At 40.8% G+C, this 14,221-nt stretch overlaps 1 protein-coding gene and 1 long non-coding RNA gene across 3 annotated transcripts in view; both read left to right on the top strand.

The window, feature by feature from the left end:
- The window catches only part of GMDS (GDP-mannose 4,6-dehydratase), a 279,224-nt gene that overhangs the window by 129,180 nt on the left and 135,823 nt on the right, over nt 1-14,221 (top strand). The window lies entirely within an intron of this gene.
- LOC310767309 lies at nt 56-6,187 on the top strand. The gene is made up of 2 exons (XR_014550864.1): nt 56-5,225; nt 5,362-6,187. It is a non-coding gene; the product is annotated as an uncharacterized lncRNA (long non-coding RNA).

Genomic DNA, 14,221 nt, shown 5'->3' on the forward strand with positions numbered 1-14,221 from the left:
GTTTCACCTGTTCTTCCCTCCTTATGCATTTCAGTAGCACAGGTGATGTTTGATCATCTTAAGTAAAAGTTCAAAATCTTAGCATTAATAATAGTTATTCTCCTAAGGCAGAAATGATTACAGTATTCATGTACATTGGATTTTTTTGTCATTTGCCTTCTCTAGTCTCCATTCTTTTTCCTCTTCCACATACAGCAAAAGTACCTTAACTTAAGTCACAGTATTAATTTGACAAACTAGGAAAATTAAAATATTGTGACAAGCAAAGCATTGTGTTACTGGTGGAAGGAGGTACAGGAAGAAACTTCTTCTACTTTGCTGGCCCATTTAGGAAATTTGGTCACTGGTACAAAGCCATGCAGCTGCACATAATATAAAGTAAGTTTAACTGCATATTTGGTGAGTTTATAACTTCCCTAGGGTATTTTAACATTAAAAATAGTGATTGTTAACCCAGTCCATCTGAACTTAAATATGAACTTGTTTTGCAAGAAACAGAGTAGCATCTAAAGTATTATTTGTATCTTTTTTTCCCTTTTGCATAAGGTTTTCACATATATTTTAGCTGAATTGTATGTTTTTGTATGACTCAGTGGGCGCATAGGTGCTCAGATCCATGTGTTAAACAAAGATGGCAATTCCCAGTGATGCACTTTGAATATGCATAGGCTATGCTTTGTATAGTGATGAAATGTTTGTAACAATAATAAAATCAGATGTACCATCATCATTCTTGTTACATTTTAGACAGCAGTGATAAATGAATTGTTTTGATAATAAATTACTGGCTGCATTGTACTAGGGAGTTTAAGAAGGAAAAACACAGCTAATCTGGAATTTTCCCAGTCTAGGTGGAATAAAAGAAGCATAAATGTACTCTGCATATGGTAAACATTGTCACACATGTTATTAGGCACTACTACAAATTATTTTAAACACCCAGACAGTTTCTGTCGTAAATTGTCTCCTTCACCATTTCTCCTTCATGCACGACAGATTTAAGCCCTAATACTATATGGCATGTTTAAGCGTACTTCGACATCCTTTCCTGTTATATGAACGGATTAGCTGGTGTCATGCAGTTACTCCTTTAGTTCATTTTTAGATTTACAGGTTTTAAGTGGAATATCAGGAGAGCTTTCTCTCGTTTCATAAAATTGGACTTGAGTGGAGGTATTCCTTAGCTACATGAGTTAGATCAGAACAAAGGCCATAATATGTGTTTAGGGACTCCTTAAAAAGCAAGCTATGCACCAGTTTATTGTAAAGCTTTGGGAGCCCCCATTGACTGTTGTAAAGCTGTATTTATAGAGCTCTGTGTGGTTTTGTCTTGGCATCAAGTCCTTATTATCATGATTTCATATGCTGCAGTGGATAAGAAAGCATTGACTGCGTAGGCCGCAAATACTCTTTTGCAGCCTTCTTATTAGTGGAATTTCTGTGCATATATATTCTACAACTATATACCTATATATAAAGATTAACTTAATTGGTTCTGCACAGGAGACCAGCGTGTGGGCGTTGGAAGGGAGCAGAACACCCACTTAGAGGGAGCGTGCGGGGTACCGGCATTCCAATCCTATTGTTAAATTCCAGGAATAGTGGCCATAAACCCGTTCAGCCCTGCTGTAAGGACTCCAACCCAGCCGATCAGCCCTGCTCAGCAATAGCACAAAGTGCCTGATTGTAGCAGAGTCGGTGCTGCTACACCAGTTTCATCTCAAATGCTTCCCCAATTTTACCATGCGAAACGCGAGGACATCTGTTTAACTTTGCATTCTTGCGTACTCTGCTCCACAATTCTTGTCCACTTCTCCAGACCTGTGGGAGATTGTGGGAGGATATCGGCGGACCTATATTGTGTACTCCGCTGGCAAACTCCCAAGCGTTGTATTTTAGTTTATTTTTAATCTCTAAACTGCTGTTTGATTTGAACTTGGCAGAAGTGCTCAAGTCAGCAGACACCTGGATTAAGTATTGTTGTGGGGGAGAGGAGAACACCTCATATCAAGCCATGCTCCCAGCCCATTTCCCTCCAAGAGGATATTTTCCAAGACTCGCAATCAGTGGGAGAGCTGATGTATTGCGAATTACTTTGTTTCGTATTTGTTCTGTGCTCCTTCTTCCCATAGTAGTGGGAACTCTAAGCAGTACAGGTTAAAATTCCCAGGTTTTTTTTTGTGGGAGAGAACATTAGGGGTTTATCATTTAAATTTTAACAGTCTGCTTGTTTACAGTTATGCAGATTTACCTTTTGCAACAGGCATCTCAGGTGGGGCGTTTTAGTAAAGGCTGTAGTATTTTTTTGTGTATTGTTTCTTTTAATTGACAATTTGGATGTATTGCTCTACAGTGGTACCTCGGGTTAAGAACTTAATTCGTTCTGGAGGTCCGTTCTTAACCTGAAACTGTTCTAAACCTGAGGTACCACTTTAGCTAATGGGGCCTCCCGTTGCTGCTGTGCCGCCGCCGCACAATTTCTGTTCTCATCCTGAAGCAAAGTTCTTAACCCGAGGTACTTTTTCTGGGTTAGCGGAGTCTGTAGCCTGAAGCAACTGTAACCTGAAGTGTCTGTAACCCGAGGTGCCATTTTACCTTTATGCATTTGTTTGCTGCCTTGGATACACTTGCATTCATTTGTTCACACTCTCTCTGCCTTCTCGCTCTCTATATAAATCAGGAGGGTGGGGGAAGAGACGTAAAAATTCTATTAATTTTCCAGCTTCTTCAAACACATGATTTTGAAATATGGAACACAACAAGGATCGCCTATTTATTTATTTTTTTGTTTTAAATAATATTCCAAGATGATAAAAACAAGTAAGAACAATAAACCATGATTGTGTGCTCAGTGATCCTCAAATAACCAGTTCTGCATGATTTGCATGGAAAATGCAACCTGCATCATCCCAGTTGGAGTCATGCTTGCTGCTTTAGGACCTTCAAGTCCTTTCATCCACTGCCTAGCAGCTGATGGCTGTAAGCTTCTCCCTCTCCAGTCACTTAGCCCTTCTTCACTACGTTTGTGAAGTATCTTTGTTCCCTATCTCCATTCATCAACTTGATTAATGTAGCCTTGGGCAGATCTGGTGAGCATTCCTCCCTTTGCTTCTCTGTTAATTAAGTAAGGTGCCATATTACGAAGACCCTAGACTTCACCATGGATAAAGCATTCTACTACCATAAGAACATCTCACATGAAATATAGAATTATAGGGCTAAACAAGTCCCTGAAGTTGAACCCATTGTAATTCTCGTATAAGAATAGAGTTGGGAGTTACCTAGTATCAGGAGCTGGAATTAAGGGACGGCAATAGAAAACAGTGTCAGTGCATTTAACTGTTTATTCAAAGAAACCAAAACAGCGCAGGCCTAGTGATTCCAACAACTCTTCCCAGTAGGTCTTGCTCCAGTGAGGCAGTTGTGAGGACTTCCTGCCACTCTTTAAGGCTCCTCCTCTCCAGGGTCTTTCCCAAGCAAATGCAAACAGTGTCTGCGTACAACCAGTCTCTGCTCTGCTCTTTTCATTTCTTGGTGTGTTCTTGGAGACCAGGGAGGAGGGGAGCTAGTTGCGGCAGGGGCGGGAGACTCCCTGGATTCTTCAGCAGCTTCTCAGATCTGCCTCTTGGCCAACCACCTCTCCAGCCTCTGCTTCAGCCTCGGAGTCTGAACTGCTCTCTGGAACAGACTGTTCCCGCTCACTAAACCCTGTAACCTCTTCAGCCAGTTCATAACACCTAGTCCACCTCCTGCTTGATGCAGAAAAGTGCACACCACCCTTTGTTTGAAGGCTTTCAATCTAAACCAGGGGTGGGAAATGCTTTTCAGCCCTAGGGTCATATCCCCTTCTGGGGAACCTTCTGAAGACTACATGCCAGTGGTGGGCAGAGCCAGAGATAAAAATGGATGTGGCTCTTACCTTTGGACTATAGGCTACATCCCAGCCATGCAAACTCAGAGGTTTCAATACACCTTCCTGTCCTCTATCCATGTAAACAAGAGGCATTAGCACAGTTCAGGTACACAAACCAGCCAAGCAAAAGCACAGGGGTGGAGAATACTGTTTTTATATATGTTGGGTGCCTCTGAGAGTGGCTAGGGCAACCCAATCAGATGGACAGGTACAAATAAAAAAAGTTGTTGTTGCTGCTGCTGCTGCTGCTGCTGTTGCTGTTACTGAGCTTCCCCCACCCCATGCAAACTGCTTTGACAGGGTCCTGTCAGATAACTTCAGTGAAATTAGGGAGGGAGGAGTAAATTGTAAATGCACTCCCAGTTCCTTCCTTCCTTCCTTCCTTCCTTCCTTCCTTCCTTCCTTCCTTCCTTCCTTTGCAGCCTAGCTCAAGCTGATCAGCACTGGCTGCAAACCCTACATTGGCAGGGACTAGTTGTACTCAGGAACAACTGACTGCAGGGTCCAAGCAGGGTTTGTAGCCATCAACAATCAGCTAGGGGAGTGTGTAGCTACAAACCCCATTTTTAGCAGGGATCAGCTGTGCTCAGGGAGTGTTATGTATTTGACGGTGTGATTTGTGAAGCGCTCTGAGATTTTTCAATACCAAAAAGAATTTAATAAATGAAATAAGGTGGAGTCCTTACCCCTCTTGTCTGGGAGTAAGCCCCATTGAATTCAATAGGACTTCTTTCTAAGTGGGGTGTATGGGGTGTTAGGAGAGGTCTAGTACCTCTGGTGGCAAAGATGGCATACTCCTTTGGTGCAGCTTGCCCACTTTTGGTCCCCACCTTGCACTCAGCTCTCACTTGTGGCTCCTAGAAGCTGCCAGCATGTGACAGTGGCCACACCCCGAGAAACAGCTTTGACTGGCCAGCTAAACCAGGTGAGGGCAGCCTATGGGACTTGAATCCTCAGTGAGTTAGGGACTTCCCTTGCACGCAAAGACAGGCTCCAGCAGATTGAGCGCACGAGAGCAATATTGGTTCCAACAGTCAAGAAAGCGGTTTCTGCAACAACTGTAGAGGGAAGTGAGGGCAGATGGGGTTCGTCAACCTAGATGGGTTCGTAGCCCATCTAAAAAAAGTAAACCATACACAAATCCAGAGTGGAGTCCTAAAATGGTTGGGTGGCACCTAGTACACCACCTTCCAGCAACTCCTGCAGCCAAGCTGGTGCCAAATGTATTTCTCTGCTTTCCTTTGGACCACATCTTATCGTCTGGGCAGCCCAGGACCTCCATGCACACTGTTCTGGCTTGCACCCCGGGGAGGTCACTTCAGTGCTGCTAACACAGTGGTTTTACTTCAGCCCTGGATGCGTACTCCATTGTCTTTCAAGACAGACAGATGCCAACAAATACTTCTGAGTAGACATTGTTAGAACTGCAGCCTTAATTAGATAAGGAGGAAAAAAACAACACATGTGGAAACCTAAGTATATGTAGGGCAGTGGGTGCTGCATTATCTCCTGGCTTTCTGGAGAATCATTCAAATTGTTTAACAAAATACGCACATAAATACATGAAAGTTAACAAAATAATTTAGATTACTAAATTCTGTTAGTTCTGAGACCTATATAACTTTGGAAAATTTAAGCTCAATTTCTGAAAAGAGTGAGGTTTTTATGGCCAAGCTATTGACCTCTGAGATTGGGTTTTATAATGGAAATGATTACATAACCTTGAACCACCAAGCCACAGACAGTATCATTATATTACTCTTTGCTCATGTCTATGCTTTGGAAATAGTGTGGGTATTGTCTGCTGCTAATATTGCTAAGGGACTTGAGAGAGCTGGCATGTGCGTTAGAGCCAGAATAGCTTTTTTTGAAAAAAATTAAAAATTACCCAACATGAGTCACAAAACTTAGCAGATGAAAAATAAATTGCTTGGTATGGAAATGTGTATGCCTTTTGCCATTTTATTCAATATGGTTAAATCAATATATGTCACTTGGTGCATGTGCTAATTCTTTTTTAGAAATATAAAGAATTTTTACATGTCTGAAACTTGTACCACACCATCAAAATACAGTGTACTTTTTTAAAAAAATGGACATTTCTTTTTCTGACAGAGCAAGTCAATCAGTGTGTATGCCTTACTTCAACCCGAAGATCAAAATTTTACTGATTTATTTAGTCAATTAAAATATGTATAAACTGTCCTGTCATAAAATATCAAGGCATTGTACTACAATGTATACAGATGCAATGGAACCATAAAAAATACAAAATAATTATTAAGATGACTGGCTCATCTTAACAAAATGTAAACTACTAAATAGGGTTATCAACATTAAAAAAGTATTCAAGAAATGCCTGAAAGTCAGTTGCAAAGATGCCTGCTGAGCCTCTACTGCAAGTGTATTCCACAGCATGGAACCATTTATGCTAAATGCCCAACTTTTAGCTGAAACCAGTCAAGCTTTGGAAATGTGGGGGACAAGTAACAGCAGTGCTCCAGGTGATCTCAGTGATAGAACTGGAATATAAGGGCTCAGGTGGTAATTAAGATATTCGGGTCCCAAGTTGCTCCAGGCATTGTCTTTTGATATAAGAACTTTGAACCTGGCCCAGTAGCATTTGGAAAGCCAATGCAGATGTTTTAGCAGAGCTGTCACATGCTGTCAGCCATTTGTCCCCACCAGCAATCTAGCCATTGCATTCTGCAATAACATGCTTGTGGAGCAGGCCCAAGGGCAGCCCTGCGTTGAGTGCACTGCAGTAGTACAGTCTCAATCACCAATGCAAGAGCTACAGTGGTTGGATATCCTGACCCAAATATGGCTGCAGCTGGTATTTTGTATAGCAGACAAGGCTGGTAAAAAAATACTCCTATCCAAAGAGACCATTTGGGCTTCTGATGACAAAGATGTATCTAGGAATACTCCCTCCTATCTCAAAATACTCTTTCAGAAGGACCAAAACTATCTATCTTAAGAACAGAGGTTATATCTTCCCAGGATTCAAACTCAGTTGATTGGCCCTCATCCAGTCCACCACTGTGTATTCAGGACTAGGGCAAATGCTGATTTAGATGTTACAGGGAAATAGAGCTCCAAAACTCCCAGCTGCTGCTCCCATTGGCTTTGTGTAGTTAAATAGCATTGGCAACTAAATTGTGCCCTGCACAACCTCATAGCACAGGTGCTAAGACGCAAAGCAGCACTTCTTCAGTGCTCCTTTGTAGACTCAGAACACACAGGTAGGAACAAAATCACTGCAATACGGTTCCTCTGATATTCATCCTGATCAGTCAATCCAGGAGGATACCATGGCCAATGCTTTCAAAAGCCACTGAGAGATCAAGTAAGAATAACAGGGTCACGCACACCCTGTCCCTTTGACAAAGATCATCAGAGAGCCCAAGGCTGATTCAGTTCCAGAACCAGGTTTGAACCCAGACTGGAGTGGATCCAGATTATCAGTGTTATCCAGAAACACTAGCAATTGCTCTAACACAATATTTTCCATCACCTTCCTCAAAATAGGGGTATTGGTGATAGGCCAGAACTTATTGGACATACCAGAGTCCAGGGTGGCCTTTTTTAAAAGTGGCCACATCACTGTCACTTCATAAGCAGCAGGCGCCACCCCATCACACAATGGTGCATTCAAAACACCCTGGACCCACCTGGTCATCCCACTCTGGCTAACCTTCTCCAGCCAGAAAGGGTAGGGTCCAGAGGGCATGAGGTAAGATGCATTATTATAAATGTGAACTGTTATAAGAGGCAGATTTAGTGAATTCTAATATGAGAAGAAAATTCTCTGAATGCAATCTATGCACATAGCATCATCTTGCATCTGCAGATCTAATCTAACAGAGCAATTATCTGAAAGTTTACTCAGAAGTAAATCCCACTGTGTTCATTGGGGCTTACTGCCTAGCTAAGTCTGTTTAGAATTGTATCCTAAACCTGTTTTTCCTAGTTTTCAGTGCAGAGGAAACCACTATTCATAGTTATTTACTTAGCAAATATGATCATGTTAAGCCAAACCACAACATTATAATCTCTCTCATTCATGTCCCCATTTCAGCAATAGGTATATGAGCTACCTTGGTACTTCACCTAAATTTGATAGATATATTTAAGAGGAGACATTGTCAGGCTAACTGTAATTCAGGGGAGCCCAACCAAATAGCATTTTTATTTATAAAATATCTCTATGCCATCTTACAACCATAAAGAGACCCTCCAAGGTTGTTCATAATAATAAAATATCAATACAGTTAAAATGAACATTCAAAGTGAAACAGAAATACAAAGCTAACTAGATAAAAATAAAATACATTGAAAACGTGGTGAAACAGAAATATTTTAACAGCCCACCTGAAAAGACACCAGTCTTGTCTCCCTTATGGGGGAGTTCTAGAAGCACAGTACATTCTCTGAAATGGCTCCATCCCAGCTCTAGCATCCCTTGGGATCTGTTTTGGTGACAGAACACACAGCAGAGCCTCCAAAAATGACTGCAATTGACAGATTCATGCTGAAAGAGGTGTCCCTTCTGATATCCTGGTTCCAAGCCATTTAGGGCTTTGTAGGTAATAAGCAACAGTGTAATTGATTAACAGTGAAGGGTCTTTAAAAGGAATGATTTACTTAGCCTTGAGTCCCAAGGTGCCCTTTCCAGCTTAGCAGAAGAACATTGCAAACTGAAATCCAGATATCTTCTTCCATTAGCACAAGCCCTTGCACAGCAGTTTTGTACAAGGAGATTCAATATTTGTTAGATCCTCTCTGCAGAGCAAGCCCCAGTGGCTGGGGCGCAGAGGCCCATAACAGAGCTAGTGTTGTAATGCAGAATTGCATGCTGTCCAGACTTTGTAATGGGGAACTTTTTTGTGTCACAGCCTAATGCTTGCTTTACAAATATGTAAAGTGTTAGACTCAAGATCCATTGATTTCAGTAGGTCTACCCTGAGCATGTCTAAAATATCACCCATGGACTCCATTGAGATCATAGTGGAATTATTGTGTGCAAATGGATGTACATATCTAATTTTCTCATGCACAAAAAAATCCCACTGCATCTTCCATAAAGAGAAGATGCAGTCCACATCACAGAAAAACACTTTCAATGCATTATTGAACCATTGGACTTGGGGAACATCTCTAAAACCACAAAGGCCCTGCCACCATCTCTACACAACACATAGCATGTTTAACTGAGCCACACGCAAACAGGAGGGATCATCCATCTTACAATCAAATAGGGAGGCAGAGTTCTAAAGATTCTAAAATCTTGACCTGCTTTCAGACTTACACATAGTTTTTGAAAGTTGGATAAATATTTGGGGATAGCAGTCACACACTGAAACATAGACCATATATGTGTTATATTATAGAGAACCTTCTATTCCTGTATGTATTCTCTTCCAGAGCATTTATTGATTATCTCAGTTGATGATGAACTTCACCAACAGGGTCTAAAGATAGTCAATATTTTTTTGTCATTTATTGCACATTTACCATAAGGAAAAGACGTGTGGTGCTATTTATTAGCAGAGGTTTGGTAGTCCTTGTGCAGATTTGGTTTTAAAATATATGTAAACCTTATTCAATCTTCCACCTTGAGGAGACTGTAATACACTTCTGCTATCTTAAAAATATGAAGGCAAATTACATAACGCTTTTAGAGACTTGTGGACGGCAGAGAGCCATGCTACATCTGCCAATTCCAGTATTTCTTTCCGTACATTATTTAGTTTTAGTGCTTACCACCACCACCCCTTTAAAAAAAAAAAGTCCTCTTGCATTCCTTTGTTGGCTACATAATGCATTGCTCTTATTCACCTTGGGACTTACACACCAAAAAAAAAAAAGAGCATGCTGTCATAAGATTGTTCTTTTGTGGTCTTGATTTTTAGTCACATCAATCATAATTAAATTGCTTGGCGGCAGAATAAATTACAGTAAACCATTTGACCTTTATTCTTCTGTTCAAAGAAATCATGCAAAGCTCAGAACTTCCTCCTGTGAACTTCCATGAGATTTGCTGTTATTTTTGTTCCTTTAAAACGGTAAGAATGAGGCTTTGATTGAAGCCACATAGTAAATCTCCCAAAAATTCTTCACCACTTTGCCTACTTGCTTGATATAGTATTTGCTGTTTATAATTGGCTGTTAGCGGATTGGCTTTCTGTGTAATAAACTACTCAGAATCGCATAGAGTTGGATCAACTTGGGTGTTCCGCAGTTAAAGTGGTGGCGGTTATGCCTAATTCCCGCAGCAGAGAGGGGGGAATTAGGAGGAGCATCACAAAGAACAAAAGTTAGTTGACTGCCAGCTGAGTAAAGCCCTTGCTGTGAACAGGTTTGAGTAACAGCAATATTTCTAAAGGAGGGAGAGTAATGACACTTAAGTGAGGTTGGTCTTAGTGTAAGCAGTTGCAGGTCTGTATCCAATAATGTATCATTACTGCGTCTGGAATAGATCACATGGATAAATTAACTGAACTCTTACCCTGCTGTGAGCTCTTTTGCTGTGTTCTTTCTGCTTGTTAGCCTCCCAGCCTCTAGTTTGACCCTGTTCCTTTCCTTAATTAATGCATCTCCAATTCCCTAATCTGGACTTTAAATTTTTTTAAAAAAAAAATCTCATGTTTCTTTGTTTCTCCCCAACTTGAAGAAATAGTTGGAAGAGTTTTCAACAGTTTACCCAGAGGCAAAATTAGCAGGTGCATCCAGGGTTATTATAAAGCCGATCAAATGCACAGAGAGCCTGGCCCAATTCCAGTTCTGATAAACAAAATAGCATTGTGACTTAACTGTAGACTGACATTAGCAGCGTTATTCAGATCATCGTGATAGATTCTCGGATCTGTGGCCATAAGAAAGAACAATGCATGAACAATGATCAGTAACCACACTGGGCCAGATTTAGGATTAGGTAGGAAATCCTCTCCCCACGCCCAACTGTTTAAATAGGATATGTTGCAACCTGTCAGTTCCCATGGGAACAGTGGGGTCTGTACCTGGCCGTAAACTTGCGCACACCGTTGTTTTACACATAATAGCTGAATGCTTTTCATTTGATTATACAGGTAGAGGCCTTCTCCAGCTAGCACAACGTTGGGGGATAAAGACTGATGGTCTGTCATCTGCTCATCTGAGCTGTCCCTGGTACCAAGTTTAGGCCACTAATATAAGAAATAATGCTTTGGAACATAATTAGAACTCAGGTATCTAAATCTCATACCCCTTTTATTATGACTTTTCCTTTAGATTGTGTCTGAAAACACGGGAACACCTTATCCAGCTTTATTGAAAGATAGCTTGCCACACCTGTGTGTCTAACATACTAGCCTTCTGAAATCTGGTGTGCATGATAAAATGGTCACATGATCTCTTGTTAAGGGGTGTGAAGATTTGTTTTCCCGCTCCCCTACTTCCCTACATTTCTTGTTAGATGGAAATGTTTGGTAAAATTTCCTTACCACTTATTAGAACATTGCAGGTGACTAGTTAATCTAGCCATTAGATAAACATTGTGTGCAAATTTCTTCCCAGTAATTGATTCACCCTAACATCACAAGTAGGGACGCGGGTGGTACTGTGGGTTAAACCACAGAGCCTAGGGCTTGCTGATCAGAAGGTTGGCAGTTTGATTCCCCGCAACGGGGTGAGCTCCCATTGCTTGGTCCCTGCTCCTGCCAACCTAGCAGTTCGAAAGCACATCAAAGTGCAAGTAGATAAATTGGTACCGCCCCGGTGGGAAGGTAAACAGCATTTCCGTGCGCTGCTCTGGTTCGCCAAAAGCGGCTTAGTCATGCTGGCCACATGACCCGGAAGCTGTACGCCGGCTCCCTCGGCCAATAAAGCGAGATGAGCGCTGCAACCCCAGAGTCGGTCACGACTGGACCTAATGGTCAGAGGTCCCTTTACCTTTACCTTTAACATCACAAGTGCAAAGGTTTTGATAGATCTCAAGCCATTCTGATAAATGGGGACCATATTGTTGACTCTTAAAACAGGATTGGTTTTACTGATGAGATTTTGGGACTCCAGTGGATATAGGATCCAGTTCAATCAATATAAGTTTATTGCTCTAGCCAAAGGCCATGACAAATCTGCAGCAACCTTACCAATAAAACAATACAGATCATGCATCCATAATATAAGCCAACATCCATGATGTAAGAGAGACGTTACCAGAATCACCAACAAACTCAAATCCAGGTTGATTTCAAATTAAACCTCCAAATCACCACAACAATTTATGGCAATTTTATCTAGCAACTTCCCTCCCTCCTCCCGCCAGTGCATAGAGGGCCACTGTGTGTGTTACAAAGCTATTGTCACCAAAAAAAAAAAAAACCACAACTGGACCATTTATGCCGGGTCTGGCATAAGTTGCTTGCTTGTGTGAAGCATCTCTTGGGGCTGTATGTAAGAGGCAGGCTAACAGATAATGAGTTGCTGTATGTTCTGTATTTTATTAATACCAGTAATAAACTAATTAAAGTTTGTCATGGCCTTTAGCTAGAACAATAAACTTACAAACTTACAAACTTGGATAATGAGTGATGTCTTCCGCCTAAGGGTGACCACAGAAACTTAAGTCTGTCTGCGTATGGGACATTGTAGCAGCTATTAAAGACTGCAATTGGTATCGCTTGGAAACGCATCTCAGTAAAGGCATTTCTTATGGAAGCTGGTGAGAGTTTGATCAGATAACTAGCACTAAAATGCTGTGTTCTCAAGGGTGGATACCAAAGGGGGTGGGGACCAGGTGTTTCTAATTAGTTGCAAGTCCCTCTTGGGTTCTATCCAGAAGAGCCTATCCCTGAGTTGACACTTACTCAAGGTCAAAGCAGAGCTCAGTTCTGGAAAATAAAAATATGATATTCTATAATAATGCATATTCTCACTCTCTATTGCACTTTCCTAAAAATATTTTCCAGCCAATTTATCTAGCTGCAAGAAATTTATATTTTTAAGAAGCTTTTGAAAATTTCATGTGAGACAGGTGAACAGTGAATATTTGCATTTTGGAGCAGGGAGATTTGGGCTGATGTTCTTATCTAGACCAGTCATTCTTTTCTAGAGTAACCTCCTTCACAGGATTGTTGGGATAACCTCCTATATCCACCAATTTTTAATTCACGGAGGGCAAGCCAGGATATCAAATAAATAAATAAAAGCAGTGTTTTACAATATTCTGCATTAAGAGATCATTTACATGAAGCCTTTAAAAATTGCTGAATTACATGAAAGAACAATTTAAACAGGTACAAAAGGTCTTTAATAGCCAACTTCCTCATTGTGAAAACTGAAGCTTAGATTTTGCAAGGAACTCTTAACTCCTTCCAGGCACTCCCAGCAATTAAGATGGAAAGGCTTTAAAAGCTCTTTGTTAGAAGTGATTGTGCAACTGGGACTCTGTCATAATATTTGATAGCATAATATGTTTTATAAAATGTCATTGAGCTTCAAGTTGAATTGGCTTTGCATAAGAGTCTTAGAGTATTTAGAGAAGAAGTGGAAATTTATGCGTTGGAGTTTTCCTCCTTGTAAATGTTTGAAGGGATACTTTTTGATATTTTGTTGTGGAAATGATATATTTAAAATATGTTCCTATGTGTAATAGCTTCGTTCAGATGCAACACTAAACTGTGGGTTTCCCTGTCCTCAGTTTAGTGTTTAAAACTGAACCCTCAACTGTGATTAACCTAAACTATGTTTTATTGAAACAAGTCAACTCCAAGTACAGTGGTACCTTGGTTTAAGAACAGCTTAGTTTATGAACAACTTGGATTAAGAACACTGCAAACCCGGAAGTAGGTGTTTTGGTTTGTGAACTTTGCCTTGGAAGCAGAACATGTTTTGCTTCCTGTTGAGTGTGTTCCATTTGTAAATTGAGTCCCCTGCTGCTGTGGGAAAGCACGCCTTGGTTTAAGAATGCTTTGGTTTAAGAACAGACTTCCAGAACGGATTAAGTTCGTAAACCAAGGTACCAAGGTACCATAATTTGAAGTTGTTTAATTCAACAAACCATATCTGGTTACTTAAAATGAAGAGTTTCTTGCTTCTTTTTAGCCAAGCTGGAGGAGAAGAAGGGAGAGAGAGCTGACAAACCGGAAGCTTTAGCATTGCAATCAAATGAGGCCATTCTTTGTATCCATTAAATGAAACTAAGTGTTATTTGCTATGGCAAATAAACTATACAGTGGTACCTCGGGTTAAGTACTTAATTTGTTCCGGAGGTCCCTTCTTAACCTGAAACTGTTCTTAACCTGAAGCAACACTTTAGCTAATGGG

This window comes from Podarcis filfolensis, assembly GCF_964270895.1.
Source record: "Podarcis filfolensis genome assembly, chromosome: 7".
Taxonomy (NCBI): Eukaryota; Metazoa; Chordata; class Lepidosauria; order Squamata; family Lacertidae; genus Podarcis; species Podarcis filfolensis.